Source organism: Chiloscyllium plagiosum, chromosome 13 (assembly GCF_004010195.1).
Source record: "Chiloscyllium plagiosum isolate BGI_BamShark_2017 chromosome 13, ASM401019v2, whole genome shotgun sequence".
In the NCBI taxonomy this organism is placed as follows: Eukaryota; Metazoa; Chordata; class Chondrichthyes; order Orectolobiformes; family Hemiscylliidae; genus Chiloscyllium; species Chiloscyllium plagiosum.
Window position 1 is genome coordinate 47,537,054 of NC_057722.1, and position 17,590 is coordinate 47,554,643.

Below are 17,590 nucleotides of genomic sequence, written 5' to 3' on the forward strand. Positions count from 1 at the left end.
TGCCTCATAACACCAGGGACCTGGGTTCAATTCCACCCTCTGGCAAATGTCTGTATGGAGTTTCATATTTTCCCTGTGCCTGTGTGGGTTTCTTCCAGGTGCTCAGGTTTCCTCCCACAGCCCAAAGATGTGCAGGTTAGGTGAATTGGCCAAGCTAAAATTGCCCATAGTGTCCCCTGGGATGTGCAGGCTAGGTAGATTGCCAAGGGAACTACAGGGTTACAGGGTGAGTCTGGATGGGATGCTGTTCGGAGGGTTGATGTGGACTCGAATTGCTGAATGCTCTACTGCCACACTCTATGATTCAAAGTTAGTCAGGACAAGATTTTTGTTTCATAAATCCATGCTGACTAAGCTCGATTAATCTATGCCTTTCTATGAAACAATTCATCCTGATAAAAAGGTTGAAGAATTTTGAAGAAATTAACCTCTGCAGCTATAAAATCAGAAAACCACATTGAATGTTGCACAAAGATTCCAAAAGCTTACTTCTGTTCACTCTTTTACAAATCTTGTGACTTGCAGTTTAACTCACTCTTAATTCCAGCATATCTTTATCACAATTGGATCTAAAATGTGAGTAAATTGAGTGTGACTGTAAGGACGCTACACTATTTGTATCAGGAGAAAGCTGCAAAAACGTACAAGTCATGGTCAAAACTATGAAAATATGAGTTGGATGTAATTGCTTGCCAAAAAATCTCTGGTTATTTTTAAATCTGCAATATTATGTATATTTTAATTGGATTGTGTAAGACTAATAAAGTCTAACTGGAATTATTGCAGAATACTTCCTGTGAATTATTACTGGGTTATACTTGTAGCAATCTTTATGCCAACGTTTACGACACAATTTAGAATGTTATTATAATTAGGTTCACATCTTTTTAAAAATGGTCTTGTTATTAGTCACCAGTAATTGCATGATTAGGATTACTGAATATATTGGCGAATAATAAAAGCGTGTCTATACGAAAAATAAAATGTTAAACAAAATAGATTTTTTTTAAGATCATAAGCTTGAACATGCGCAATTGTAAATAATCAGCATTAAGCATATGCAGTCAGCAATCATCACTTCCTGAAGAGCTATCAGGCTCAAAACATTGACACTGATTTCTTCCCACAGAAGCTGCCAGACCTGCAGAGTTTCTCCAGTAATTTCTGTTTTTGTTTCAGATCTCCAGCATTTGCAGTTCTTTGTTTTGTTGTATCATTATTAGAGTGTTGATGTCCGCAAGCATATCAACAAAATTTACATTGGATCCAGCTAGATTCAACAATTCACATTAAATTCACTTTATCCCATTGCTTGATTAAAGGTGATCCTGGTTAATGTGTTGAATCCATGCAGTTTATTTGGACCTCAGATTATGAGGTGTTTGAAATAAAGTGGCTTGCTTACTTATGGGTTTACCTTTGGCGAAGACCTGAACATGCACAGTCTACATGGAATTTCAGTACAATGTATTCTTGATCATTTAAAGTTCCTTTACTGTCCCAAAATGATAAATTTCCAAAATAAGCTGTGAATTAGGCAGAAAGCCAAAGGTTAGTGTTTAAAATGTTAGAATAAAATGAAGTGAGTTTGACCTCCAAAGAAGACACTGTGTGTATTTGAATACCTTTGTTCAAAAATTGCAGTGACACAAGATGAAAATGATTTGTATGTATTTTTTCTTGCATCATGCATATGGTGCTTAGCAACCAGAGTATTAGAATGAATCACCATTTTTGCCCTCTTAGGAGTGTGTAAGCCTAAGATGTGACTCTTTTTAGTTGTGACATGATGACTGCATTCTGCCCAATAGATGTAATGCATCAAAATAACTGGCAAGCAGGATGTAACTGAAATGAAACTTCAATATAAGTCAGAAATCCTTATACATTTGTGGCATTTTCCATCATTGAAAATATTGATCAGTCTCTTATTGAAAGTTGCAGTGATCCTCTTTCTAGCCATCTTTTTTTTAAACCAGATACTGCCATCACAAGTAGTTTGAATTTTGATTAATGACAGTGATATTTGGCAGACTGTAGATGGAAATCTAATATGGACTGTATGTCATTGCCACTTTAACTTATTCCTCTTGAAGCACAAACATGATAAATTGAACTTTTATTCAAGTAACACTATTTTGTTTAAGAATTAGCATACTTTGGAAATTTTGAAATCATTCTGCATTATTAATTTCTGCATTTGTTTAACCTTGACAAATATACATTATAGCCTGACTGTTCAGTTGTACCCATCTTTTCCACCAGGAGGTGCAATTAGCCTTTAATACATTACTTGCGCTGAAGTAATTGTTTCCACAGTATTTTCTCCATAGATCAGATTTACTTTCCACACCTGCCAATATAAATCTCCTGTACATATTTGTTATTGTTAAAATATTATCTTAGATTTCTATACTGGCAGGAAATACAAGAATCGTCATTGTGTTTTATGTTAGCTTTACCTGTTTGTTTTGCTTCGTAAAAATTATACATAATTCACATTTGACTTCAATATTAATTACAATATAAATTTATTAGATTTATTTCCTGCAGCCTTCAGCTTTATACCCTAAATTACTGGAAGTGTGAGCCGATGATGTTATGGCAATCTGGAACAACAGGATAAACGGTATCCCTCCTTCACTAATAAGATAGTATTGAAAATTTAACAAGGAAACAACTGAGAACAGGGTGAATTAGATTCAAATCAGGTGTGGAAAGACTGAAAGGAACAAAGATTTGCATTTAAGTAGTGCATTTCACAATCACGTGATGTCTGACAGCATTTTACAGCCAGTTAAGTACTTTTGACATGTAGTTACTGTTGTGATGTCGGAGACATTTTGCACGTAGTAAATTCCTGTAAACAGAAAAGGCCAGAACCTGTCTTTGTAACAAAAAAAGCCGAAATTGCTGGAAACTCTCAGCAAGTCTGGCAGCATCAATAGAAATAAATCAGAGTTAATGTTTTGAAACCTTAATTTTGTTTTTGTTTCGGATTTCCAGCATCTGCAGTTCTTTCAGTTTTTAATCTGTATTTGTAACATTAATTGAAGGATAAATGTTTGATGTTCTTTAAAATGCATCATTTATAATTACCCAAGTAAACAGCTGAAGCCTCATTTAACATTTCGTAGGTAAGGCGGCACCTCTAACAGAGCGGCCGTATACTGTATTTAAGTGTCAAGCTTGATCTTTGTACTTCGCCCTTGAACCCAGCAGCGTCTGATTCCAAAGTTGAGTATGGTTCCAACTGGCATGAGTGATCAGATTAGGAGTGAAACAGACAAAAAGAAACGTGAAATAAAACATTTTTAAGATCTCCAACAACAGTTTTCTGTCAGAAGGAATGAGACTTAAAAGTTTAAATCCCTAGTTTTCAGCACTGGGGAGTTGGTTGCAATTATTCAAATGATCATATCATTCAAAAGAGTACTTGTACTATGCATTAGTCTATTTCAATTACCCAGTAAGGTCAAAATTGTGCACAAATGCAACAAATTCTAGGGGGTGGAGAAGACGGACTAAGGGTGAGATGATGTTCAGAAATACTGGAGCAGGAATATTCTTCATTTCTCACTTCTTAATTCCCTGAAATTGCTGATTATTTTTCATGCTACTAACTATGCATCATTGCTGTGTATTTTCTTTCGACAAACTTTGTATCATTATGTCTCAGCAGGCAGAAACCTGAAAGCTCTATTGTACAGATTTAGTGGTATATTTTGTTACATTTTTTCTAAGTAGATGCCAAATAGTCCACTGTTAAGCTTTTTATATTTTTCTTAACTGTTGTGAGTTGCTGTTAGCATCATTCTGTCTCCTTGGCTAGAGTTATCCTCTTGGAAATAATTCCAAAATATAGTGGTTTTTAAGCATTTTACAAGAAAACGTTTGCCCCTGTCTTGTGACATAGAGGTAGATTTTACATTTTCTGACTGGATATAAAACTGGCCTTGCTATTTCATTGACCATTTCAGAACCATCATGATTTTCATTTTCACGTAATTCACAGCAATAGGATGATGTAAATAAATTATGAAGTGGACACTATGCGTAGAACAATGAAAAATTGAAGTAAACGAATGGAGTTGTGTTGTCAGTGCTAAAAATGAGGATTTGTTCAGTCTTTTTCAGTCCACAAGGTTTCAGGTTCAAATCCCATATCAAAATTTGAGTGTGCAAATCAAAGCTAAATTAATGCAGTGCTAAAGGTAAACTGCACTAAGTACCAGACAAACCAATGGGGCTAAAGCAGATTACTCCCCTGGTCCTGATGGTTTGCTTCCGAGGATCCTAAAAGAGATAGCTAGCTACAGAGATAGTGGATGTATTGGTTGTAATTTTCCCAAAATACTTTGATTCTGGAGAGGTTTTAGAAAACTGCTATTGTGGTATCCCTCTTCAAAAAGGGAGGGAGGCAAAAAGTAGGCACAATGAGTGGCTGGATAGTATTTTGCCTGGAGTAGAGGGGTCCAGAACTAGAGGGCATAGGTTTAGGGTGAGAGGGGAAAGATATAAAAGGGACATAAGGGGCAACTTTTCATACAGAGGGTGGTGCGTGTATGGAATGAGCTGCCAGAGGGAGTGGTGGAGGCTAGTACAATTGCAGCATATACCCATCCAGATGCCTTTTATATGAATAGGAAGGGTTTAAATCGATATGGGCTATGTGCTGGCAAATGGGAATAGATTAGGTTGGGATTTCTGGTCAGCATGGATGAGTTGGACCAAAGGGTCTGTTTCCATGCTGTACATCTCTATGACTCTATAGGCTGATCAGCCTATCATATATTATTGGAAAAGAGTTGAGATCAATTATTGAGGGAGTATTGGAGAACATTTGGAACATCCTAATTTAATCAAGTCTTGTCAGCATGACTTCATGAAAGGGAAAACTTGTATGATTAGTTTGTTAAAAATTTTTTCCAGGAAGCCTCGATCAGAACAGATAGAGGGGAAACCAATAGATGTGTTATATTCGGACTTCCAGAAGGTGTTCAACAAAGCACAACACAAAAGGTTAAGTCATAATATAAGAGCCCACAGTGTTGGAGGTAGTATATTGGTATGGTTAGAGCATTGGCTCATGAGTGGAGATAACGTTTTTTCAGGTTGGCAACCCATGACCCATTGTGTTCCACAGGGATTAGTTTTGGGATCACAACTATGTACGCAACTTGGAGGAAGGAAGTGAACTTACTGTAATCAAATTTCCAGACAACACAAAAGTAGGCAGAAAAACAGATTGCAAGAGGGACAAGTTAAATTGTTGGGTTAAGTAATTGGGCAAAAGTTGGCAAATGGAATATAATGTGGGACAACGCGAAATTGTTCATTTGGAAAGGAAAATGAAAGAACGACATTATTTAAATGGAGAAAAACTGCAGAAAGCTGCAACACGAGGCTTGGGAGTACTTGTACACAAAACACAGAAAGCTAGCACACGGGTACAGCAGATAATCAGGAAGGCTAATGGAATATGAGCCTTTTTCAAGGCAGTTGGAATGCAAGACTCGGGAAATCTTTCAGCAACTGTACAAGGCAATGGTGAGACTACATCTGGAGTACTCTGAGCAATTTTGTTCCCCATATTTAAGGAAGGATACCGTTTCATTGGAGGCAGGTCAGGGAAGGTTCACGACTGTGATCCCTGATATGAAGGGATTTCCTTATGAGCAAAGGCTGAACAGGCTGGGTCTCTACTCAATGGAGTTTAGAAGAACAGAAGGTGATCTCACTGAAAGTCTTAAGGGGGTTGACCAGGGAAATGTTCAGAGGATGTTACCCTTCACGGGAAAGTCAAGGTCAAAGGCGGAAATGAGGAGGATTTTCTCATGTCTGAGGCTAATAAGTGTTTGGAATTACTTGCTGCAGGGAGCAGTCATTGCAGAGTCTTTGTGTATATTTTAAGGCCGAAGTAGATTTTTTTATAAAATCAGTAGGAGAACCCAGAGATACAGGTAAAAGGCAGGAAAGTAGAAATGAGGAATATAGGATCAGCCATGATCCTATTGAATGACTGAGCTGACTCGAGGCATACTCCTGTTATGGTGCCATTGTCATTGCTGGTGATGCTGCTTCTCAGCTGAGGTGGTAAATCAAGGCCCATTGGTAGCTTGGTACATGTAAAAGATCATAAGGCACTATAAAGAAGAACAATAGGATTATTCCTGTTGTGCTGGCTATTATTTTGATATTCAGTCAACACCACAGAAAAACAGCCTGTCTGGTCATTTACATGTTGTTCATGGGGGTTTAGTTCATTTGAGTGCAAAATTGTCTGACATGATCCCTATATTACAGCAGGGGCTACATTCTTGTATTTGATTATAAAAATGTTTTGAAATGTGCACTGTTCTTCATAATCAGCAGACTTTTTTGAAAAAATCAACCATATTATAAAGGCTACAAACTTGGTTCATATATTCTTAAATCTTATCCACCTCATTTGGTTTGAGTAGAGAAAGCTCACCAATCACCTTTTAGTCACATAATGGAGCTTTTGTTGTGAATAGTATATTGGATGGAATCAGTTTGGAAATGCTGAAAGGAAAGAATATTTTATCAATTTCAGGTTCTTATACACTGAGGAACAAAGTTTAGTATCTGTGCTTCAGGAAGTGTCAGCGTGAAGTATGTGTTGCATTATTTATTTATTGTATTCTTTCATTGCTTCTGTGTCTGGAGAAGGGTTTCATTTCATGCTCTGTGAGGTTTTTCCAAATGTATTTCCCAAGTGGGAACAATGGATATCTTTACAATTGAAACACATGTTAATGACCATCTGCATTTTACATCAGAGCCCAAATTTGTTTAATATGAAGTGTTAATTATTCTGTGACAAGCACATTCCGTTTTTATTATTTAGGTTTGCAAAATCAGCATCATAAATAGCATGAAAAGAAGTGTTGATTTTGAAGAATCTTGAGTTCTGAAATGGTTATATATGGCAACAGATAATTGTTCAAAGCCAGTATTGTAAAAGATTCTATCTTTCTGAAGGGAAAAATATTGACAGGGCCCTGTGACAGGGAGGAAATTCTACCTCTCACTGAAGATTCCAGCATAGCTATTAATGCAGATAGCTGTATCAAGTCCCTTAGAGCATCAGCAACTAACGTTTTTTTAATTCTCCAAAGCTGCAGATCTTAATTAATAACATTATTAACTGCATTCAGGGCAAAGTAAGGTAAATAAGATTCAGTCCTCTGGGAAGATTTATAATGGCAATAGCATTTTCACTTTAAGTGAGTGGAGATTGTTAATTTCTGTCACATCTTTCCAGATCGAGTATTAAATATATCAAGGGATTTGGGGAAAGTGCAGGAAAATGGTATTGAGGTAGACAGTTGGCTATGATATGGTCGAATGGTAGGGTAGCTCAAGAGGCTATCAGATTTTAATGGACTGGCAATTCTGATAGGTACACCATTATTGGAATTTGAATTTGGCTGAAGCCTTTGGGTGCTCAAATTGTGTTCTAGTTCTCAAAGTCAGCACACTCAGATTATAACCCAGCGTAAACGTGATGAGTGATTTGTCAAAATGGCACGGTTCATGCTGGGTTTCCAATTGGATTGGTGCATAATTGTTGACTTACCTGCTTGCATGTTATATTCCAGTCATGGCAAAGCTGAAATGGTGTGAGGCTACCTTCTAACGGATAGTCCCGAAATCACATCTGAGTTATTTGCTTTCAGGCTGGTTGCTTTAAACTACAATTGTGCGACAGATTTCATGCAACATTAAAGCCACCTTGAATCAATATAAGTTTATAGTGTAATTGGCAAACTGAAGCAACAATACATCCTATAATTAAACAAATCAGAATTATTTAATTAGCACATAAGTGGATAGACAAGGAATTGAAGACTACTTTTTAAAATCTCAACCTCTTAATGTTTTTGGCTGGTTTTATATGGATTCCAACTTCAGTAGTTTTCCCTGATGTAGCTTGAAATAGGCTTCAATAATATAGACCTCAATCCAGAACGGGTTCCTTGATCCTATATTGAGCAGTTAAAGTGGAGTTGAAGGGCTACAGTGCTGTGTTGAATGTTTTTCAAATTTAAGCTCCTTGCATATGATTTGCCCAGGCATGCAGTAACATATGAGACAACCTTTTTATTCACTAAGTTGAAGAATAATGCATTACTGTTTGAAGGTCCATGAATGTTTTGGGAGGAGTTGTAGAGAATTGTTTTAAACAAGTCTCAAAACAGTCATAAAGTGCGACATGCTAATCCATTGCACCACTAAATGGAACCAATAATTCAGAGACCCCAACTCTTGTTCTGGAGACACAAGTTCAGATCCCACCCTGGTCACTGGAATTTTAGTTCAATGAATTGATAAATTTTTTAAAGCGATCACAAAACCTCAGCATTGTGACACAAGCCCAGCTGGTTCACTAATGTCCTTTAGGGAATGAATTCTGCTGCTATCGCCTGGTCTGGCCTACATGTAACTGCAGCGATGTGGTTGACTTTCAACTGCACTCTCAAACGGCCTAAGAAATTGCTCATTTTTACCAAACAACTATAGAAAAGTTGAGAAGGAATAAATTGTGCCAAGATTTGGAGCTCTGACTTGTGAACAGCCTAGTGGAGTTCTATCTTACAGTGAAGGTCCTTTTACTCCACCAGCATTCTTGTGTATAGTTTGACCTCAAAGTACAGCACAGTGATTAAACAGCCAGAGGGAATACTCAAGATTGACACTGACCCCATGAAATCTCTCCGTATCAGGTAAAAAGTTACCGTCGGAAATTCTTGCTGATTACCATCACTAATGAGTCAGGGCTCTTTATTGTTGACGATGCCTTTCTTCACTGTATTGATAATCAAGAGTAGACCACATAGAAGAAAAACTGAAGATAGTAAGACCATAGGAAGAACCGTGGACCTCCAATACCCATCAGCAAAAGTGATTTAGTAGCATGATTATTGACAGTGATGGTCAAACTCTTAAGGACGCATCTGTCACACCGGTGCCCATAATTTGTGATGAAGGAACCAATGGGAAAAGCCTGCTTGGCTTCATTCTCTCCAGTCTACCTATTGCAATTGCATCTGTCCATGATAGTATTCATAGGAGTTAAAGATTAATGGTAAGCATAAATCTAAGCCCATTGTTGCAAATTTTTCAAAATAGCTTGTTTCTAGATTCTTCTGGTTAGTACAACGCACACAACTTCAACAAATGTGTCTTTTGTTTAACTACACTTTCTTCAATGTTTAATTTTTGTAGAGATGTGATTTGTGCTGATCTACTGTTCTGCTGGTTGTGCACATGAGCAGGTTCTTCGACAAGTACAACTTTTTCTGTAGGCCTAAAACATTACGAAAGCAACGTGGGATCTGATGCAACCATGGCAACTTCTGTATCCCACAATTAATTGTTAAATGTGTCAAGGTGACAAAGCCACTTTAGAGAGGAACATAAATCACACAGACACTTTATGGTCTCCATAGCAACTAAAAGGAGATGCTATCAAGGTTCAAGTTTGATTGTCAGCTGCCAATTTATAAAAAAGGAATGTTGTTGAGAAACCATTATTTTCATGAGTTGGGAATACTTTATGATTTTGTTTCCTTTGGTTCAGTGTGGTATGCTGTGTTGTGCTTTAGAATTTTGAAATAGGCAATGTAAATGTGTCTGTCACAGCATGTATCAGCATTGGAAGTTTCATGGAGGTGGAAGGTCTGAGAAGGCACTGGTGTTAACCTGCCTGGTTGTCCATGACTAATTGATGCGTGGATTAAGTTTAGTAGATTCTACCGTAATTGAAAGTGCATAAATCCCATTCTCTCAAAAAGTCTGTCCTGCATGGGTGCTGAAATCAAAATTATTCCTCACCTTTGCACTGCAGTAGCCACAAATCTACTGTTGTGGGATCTTTTACAATCTACAGTTGGTTCTGATAAAATGTGATAGTTCCATTCTCGTGTGATGATACGTTATAAGAAAATCGCACAATGGTTGCGCCATTCAAACTAATGGGGCCGGAATCTTATAGCCAATACAGGTAAGGAAAGTTCACATTCTACAAATAAGGGTCGAAGTTTTTGATTGTGTTAAAGCCAATTTGCGTTGAACAAACATGAGTTATAGCAGAACTGACTGTATTGGTGCAATGACAGTCAAAGCACTTGAACAAATATACATTTTCCTGTCCTTATTTAAGGTTTTGGATAATTTTAATTAATATCCTTTTAGGTAAGCATAAAACTTTCATTTAAGCAATATTATTCCTTTTCACATCTGCTGCTGGAGTCAAGTAATAAAGTTTTCACACAGATGTCAGGCAAAATGAAATCGAAACCAAGGCTCTTAAAACTGCAAATAAAGATAAACATAAAAATACCTCTAACTCCTCTGGCGCAATATCTCAATCTCATGTTTTCTTTATTGGATTGAGATCAACAGAAATCTCTTCAACCAGAAAGTGGTGAGCCTGTGGAATTCTCTGCCATAGAACCAGCTTGAGGCCAACCAAGGAGGAGATAGATATAGTTCTTAGGACTAAAGGGCTGAGACAAAAGCATAATCAGGGTTACCAGCCATAATCATATTGAATGGCAGAGCAGACTCGAAGGGCCAAATGGCCTACTCCTGCTCCTAGTTTCTATTCATCTGTTGTTCAATAAGAAAATGATTTCTCTGCTTATAATTGACTCAGATTAAAATCTTGAGCCAGATCAGTTAGGCCTCTCCAAATCTAAACACAAAAGGTAGGAATAGGAATTCTCCATCACTGGAACAAAATGAATGAATGTTATTGTTGTATCCAAGGCTGCCTAAAGGTCACCCAATGTGTAAAACAGGGGTGGTCTTGGCATTTATGAATGACCTAATACCTGTTTAGATGCTTTCTGGGCTGTCTGGAGTTCTACCTGCTCTGTTTATGTTCTCTGGACGTGAATGCAGCCTTGCAAGTCATTGACACTGAGGAGGCAAGCAAATAGTTCAGCTTAACTTTGTGAAACCTAGTGTAGCATGACTTTCACATTGCAACTGCCAGCTCTCCGTCCTCCCCTCTCTCTCTGATAAGCCACTGCTTCTGAATCAAGTGGCTGGAGTTCAGCTGCTGAAATATGGGGTGGTGGGGTGGTTGGGGTGGCGGGGAGACTGCCAGTGAGGTCATGAAAGGTATTGCAACTTTTCCTAAACTTTTTCAAAAAATGTTTGTTGTTTACTTAATAGCCTGATTGTGACTGTGGTCCAGCTGAATTTTGCTCAAATATGCTTGAGCCTGTGGGTGTGAAATTCAGTTCTGTGACACCACTAGCATGCCGGCCCAAAAGCCATCCTGTGGATGCCATTCCATCTCCCTTTGGCACAGCCTGATGTATTGCATGGGAGGGGGGAGCCTTTTGCAGTTGGGTGGCTTGATGGAATCGAGCAGGACATGAGCAGGAATTTGCAAATGAGGTCACTCCCTGGCATCAGTGTTTGCAACCTCCAGCACATTCACTGCATCACGGCTTGGTTCCTGCTCCTTGGACATGTCTGAAGAAGCTCCATGCTCTGTCCTTTTGAGCTTCCTATTGGTGAAAGTGAGGACTGCAGATCAGCGTTGAAAATGTGGTGCTGGAAAAGCACAGCAGATCAGACAGCATCTGAGCAGCAGGAGAATCGACATTTCAGGTACAAAACCTTCACTCCTGATGTAGGGCTTACGCCTGAAACGTTGACTCTCCTGCTCTTCAGATGCTGCCTGACCTGCTGTGTTTTTCCAGCACCACACTCTCAACATCTTCCTATAGGTGTATGCCTTGTTACCATGGAATGCTGTGCAGAGTGCAGTATGCTACTGCCATTTTGGAGGCCCTGGTTGCTATGGAAGGAAGGAAAGGATTCTGTGCTGAAAGGCTTCCTCCAGATTTGTCCAGGCAGCTGGTGCATCTTCAGCATGTTGTCAACCTACTGAAAGATGTACCTGGGTTTTCATGTGGTTTGTCATTGCATCAGTCCTGGGCCTCATTTGTGCTGAATCCCCTGAGGTATCACAGCCGATGGGTCTGCTTCCAGGTGAGAAGTGAATAGAGAGGGTGGCCTGTCCCAAAGTGGAAACATCATGGCTATGCACACAGAGGCAAATATCGCCTTGTAGCTGCACATAACTAGACATTGATGTGAAATGAAAATCATAGATGTTGGCAAAGACTCTTGGATGGTCATATACTTGTAGTTGGTGATGCTTCTTCCCTGAGCTGCACATGCACAGGTACCCTTCCGAATTGATTAAAATCACCAGTGGCCAATTTGGTGGAATTGCCTGCACTGGGAAAGCAGTCATTGGTTACTCATCATGTGCTATCAATTGTAAATTCCTGCTCATGTCCTTGGCAGAGCCCTGGAAGGGGCTGGACAACAAGGGGTAGATGTTGTTTGTGACTGACTAACACTTCCTAGAAATGCATGGCCACCAGTTCTACTTGGCCACCAGGTCTTGTTCCAATAGGTTGCAAACATCTGCACATAACCTCAGCATACAAAAATAATGGTATTCCAACATGTTGAGAAAAAGTGTCCTCTGGTACTCCGTGTTGTGAGATGGCCTCCTGTGAGTTGTACCTTTGTGTTGTTCCCCTGTCCCCTTGGAGTTGCAGGTCTGTAAGGAAAAGTATGTTCCTTCTCCTGCTGGTGCTGTTCCTGCAACCTCTGATCCAGTTGGTCCTCATTCTGAGATTGAAAGTGAAACAGTGTAAGTGGTAGCATGCTGATGGGATCAATCAGAGCTCCAGTGTGGAGACTGGATGTATATGCTTCCATAATTGTCAATTCCATAATCCCTCAGCACAAGCACCGTGGAAAAAATATTTTACACATGGAGCAGAAAGGCAACTTTGAAGTTATAATACCTATTGTCATAACTTGCTTTCCTCTATTCAGTCGCCTCAATTGTGTTTGTGCTTTTGTTTTGCTTTAACTGGCAAACTCCTGGAGGCCTGGGCAATCCATGGGTCTACAGTTAAATTAGATAAAAATCTATGTTAATACTACTGTAATTGAGTGATTAACATATTGAAATTGACAACCTGCCTCTCCCAAGCGTGTTGTTTGCACGCAGACTAATGAGTTGCAGTTAAATGTGGGAGTTGGTGGGTTCCAGCCAGTTTGTTGATGTGCAGTCAGTTTTCTGGCATTTAATTCCCCACCCACTCCCAAGCTCCCATGTTCCTGCATATTAAATCCAGCCCAAGTCTTTTGGGATTTTGTAAAAGCAGTATATTAATGAAAGCTGCTATTGGCGTAATCCCAGGAAGAGTTCTCCCAAGTTTTGGAAGAAATTCTTTCAGTAACATTTCAAAGCGCACTTGGTTAGTGAGTTTAAAAGGAATTTTAATTGAAATTAAAAAGAGATTGCTCATTGATCAGATTTACTACAGATCTGATATTTAAGTGGCGATCAAAATAAAATAAGTTCACTTTGATCCTTTGGTGCGCTACAATAATTACAGCCTTGATTTCAAGAGTTTCACTCGTGGAATGATTTAAGACTTGTTTTATGAAATGTTAATATCCTCTCATCTATCAGTTTTGATTAATATAAACATTGGTTATGTTGTGCAGATTAACAAATAGGAAAAAGTGAAGACTGCATTCCAGATGAAGGGTTTATGCCCGAAACATCGATTCTCCTGCTCCTCGGATGCTGCCTCATCTGCTGTGCTTTTCCAGCACCACACTTGACACAGATTAACAAATACAGCAGCTTGCATTTATATGGCATCTTTAATGTAGAAACAGCACAAAGTACTTTAGAGGATTTTTCAAACAAAAATGGACAAAAACTAAAGAAGGAAATGTTTGGATGTCTGGCTGAAAGCTTGGTTGAGATGGGTTTGGGAAGGTCTTAATGAACAAGAGGGAATTAGAGATCTTAAGCAGGAAAATTCAAGAATAAGGAATCTAAATGGCAAAAGGAACCTCTACCAATGAGGTAAGAAAGTGATAGAGTGGAAGAGCTGGAGAAAGTTTGGAGGCAGAGTTAGGGATGTGGTGTTGGTGGGGAGGAAGTTGGTGAGAGCTGAATATAGAATTCAGAGGGGAAGTGAGCAAAGAAATCTCAGAAGGAGAGAGAGAGGGAGAGAGAGAGAGAGACTGGGACAAGAGACTGGCAGTTATCAAAGGAAATACAAAGGTTGTTTGTAGACATAAATAGCAAAATGGGGGTAGGGGATTCTTGCATGGAGCTAGACGTTATGACTGAGTTCTAAGTGAGTAGTTTGAATCTGTCTTTGCAAAGGAAGCAAATGCTGCCGAGGTCATCTTGAAATAGGAGATATTTGAGACACAAAGAGCTGAGACATCATAAAGACAAGGTATTAAAAACACTGGTATATTTAATGGCAGTCAGGTCACCAGGGCCAGTGGTATGGAGGAAAGTAAGAATCAAATTTGCAGAACCATTAATCATACTCTCCAATTCTCCCTCCTTTAGGAAGAAAGTGGGGTAAATATTTAACAATATTGCACAGTTGAGGGACTAGCATGGACAGATCCAATAAGCTGGTCCTGTTCTCCTTGAAGAGAAGCTTTAGAGCTGATTTGATCATGTTCCAAACCATGATTGATGTGAACAGATGGTAAGAAGGGTGGAGAACAAGCAAATAATTTAACGTAAATGATAAAAGGCCCAAAAGTGACATGAGGAAAAGCTTTTTCATGTAGCATCAAGCTATGATCTGGAAAAAAGAATCCAAAAGTAGAATGAAGCAGAATGATTTTCATTGCTTTGAAAAGGGAATTAGATAATTATCTGAAGATTAAAAACAAATGCGGGCTATGAGAAAGGATGTGAGTGTGGAACTAGCCAAGGTATTCTTATCGAGAGGCAGCATGGACAGGATGGTCCAAATAGCGTCCTGTCTGTAAACATCCCTTGATTTTATGATACAGGGAGGGCAGTGATCATGTGAGGTGGATGTCCAATCATATTTCAGTGGGGAGCACATTTTTGAGCTGAGGGAACTAGCCCTGCTTCTTCTTACCCATAGACAGTGTCGGAAGGGCCTTTACCTCTTCCATGTAGCAGTTCCCACTTCCCTTTAATGGTTGACATCAAACAAGCCAGAGTAAAAGACAGAAAATAGAAAAAAATTGAGACTTATCACCTCATTAAGAATCTTAAATGAGGACTTGTCTCCTGGGAATGAACTGGTCGTTTGCATACATTTTCTTGATTTAAAATAATCCCCATTATGTCTGTCGTGTGTATGAGCCACTGTATTCAAATTACCTCAGAATAGTTTTTAAATGACTAGTCTGTGCACTGTAGTTGCTTCTCTACCAATCACATCACACATTATCTGACTATCATTTCTGAACTGTGTACAAGTAATTTTATGAAAATCCTTTGAGTTGAAATGTTGAGATTTGCATCAGTAATTTGAGATTGTACGCATTCTGTTCAAGCAAATTATTGACCTTTTCTTGTTCCTTGGGAAATTGCAAGAATGTATACAATTATTTTATTATATTATAAAGCAATTATAAATCACTCTCTAAACTGCCAGATACCCGTCTTTATCTAAAATGTGACAGTTTTCCTTTTCCTTCTACACTTCCATTTCTCGAAGATTCTGTGCTCACATGTTAACACACAATGTATGTGAATATGTTTTAACAATTTTAAAAAAATGTTAAAACACATCTGTCCTAAATTGATTAGAACTTGGTATTCTCAGTCTGGCATTCCTATAGTCAAGAGACTCCTGAAATGCATAGCATAATGTAATTAGACAGTCAATGCCGTTGCTTAAATCATTTAGTCACAGAAGATAGGAGCCAATATTTTAACATGGATAGAAAACATAACTGATTATTTCGATTGGACATCCATCACAGTACTTGATGTGGATACTGTTTAAACTATAGTCATGTTTGTGGTAAATTTAAACAGTTTGAAATTATTTTAAAGAATGTTTAGAAATAATGAGGATGTGCATTTCATGAAGTAAGTTCTGAAGGGTTATTGGATGTGAAACTGTTAACTATTTCACTCTCCACAGATGATTCCAGAACTGCTGGGTTTCTCCAGTAATTTCACTTTTTTGTTTTGTGCAGTTTATGGTTGTTCTAAATATTTCATGATACGAATTTTCTACACAAGTACAAAATCTATGTCTTTTCTGCACATTTCACTTGGTACGTTTACAACACAAATGCATCTTTTCTTGAATAAAGCTACATGTTCCAGCATGTTCTCCCCCCCCCCCCCCCCCCCACCTTGTTCACTGTTGCAGGTTGGAGGAGTGATTACAGAGAATACTTTACACTTCTAATCACTTCATTTAAATTTGGATTTTGGTCATTTCCCTCTTGGAGACCAGAATTGGTTTCCAGATTCTTCCTTCTCAATTGTACTGTTGTCTGATTACATAATGACCAATGCCTTAAAAGCAGCAGACTGTCTGATATCAGTGAATCAGTCTGTAATAGTGACACAGTCAAGATAGCAGTGGTTACTTAAAGGGTTTAGTTCCATTGTTCTCCCTCAACCACCCCAGATGTTTTTAAAATGAGTATTACATCATTTTAGATGGAACACATTTCTTTGACCCCCCAAAAAATCTGTGTTCCATCTAAAATGATGTAATACTCATTTTAAAAACATCTGGGGTGGTTGAGGGAGAACAATGGAACTAAACCCTTTAAGTAACCACTGCTATCTTGACTGTGTCACTATTACAGACTGATTCACTGATATCAGACAGTCTGCTGCTTTTAAGGCATTGGTCATTATGTAATCAGACAACAGTACAATTGAGAAGGAAGAATCTGGAAACCAATTCTGGTCTCCAAGAGGGAAATGACCAAAATCCAAATTTAAATGAAGTGATTAGAAGTGTAAAGTATTCTCTGTAATCACTCCTCCAACCTGCAACAGTGAACAAGGGGGGGGGGGGGGGGAGAACATGCTGGAACATGTAGCTTTATTCAAGAAAAGATGCATTTGTGTTGTAAACGTACCAAGTGAAATGTGCAGAAAAGACATAGATTTTGTACTTGTGTAGAAAATTCGTATCATGAAATATTTAGAACAACCATAAACTGCACAAAACAAAAAAGTGAAATTACTGGAGAAACCCAGCAGTTCTGGAATCATCTGTGGAGAGTGAAATAGTTAACAGTTTCACATCCAATAACCCTTCAGAACTTACTTCATGAAATGCACATCCTCATTATTTCTAAACATTCTTTAAAATAATTTCAAACTGTTTAAATTTACCACAAACATGACTATAGTTTAAACAGTATCCACATCAAGTACTGTGATGGATGTCCAATCGAAATAATCAGTTATGTTTTCTATCCATGTTAAAATATTGGCTCCTATCTTCTGTGACTAAATGATTTAAGCAACGGCATTGACTGTCTAATTACATTATGCTATGCATTTCAGGAGTCTCTTGACTATAGGAATGCCAGACTGAGAATACCAAGTTCTAATCAATTTAGGACAGATGTGTTTTAACATTTTTTTAAAATTGTTAAAACATATTCACATACATTGTGTGTTAACATGTGAGCACAGAATCTTCGAGAAATGTAAGTGTAGAAGGAAAAGGAAAACTGT

General features: G+C 38.3%; 1 protein-coding gene across 1 annotated transcript in view; it reads left to right on the forward strand.

The window, feature by feature from the left end:
- clcn2c (chloride channel 2c) overlaps positions 1 to 17,590 on the forward strand; it is a 611,909-nt gene that overhangs the window by 167,102 nt on the left and 427,217 nt on the right. The gene's annotated exons all lie outside the window — the stretch shown is intronic.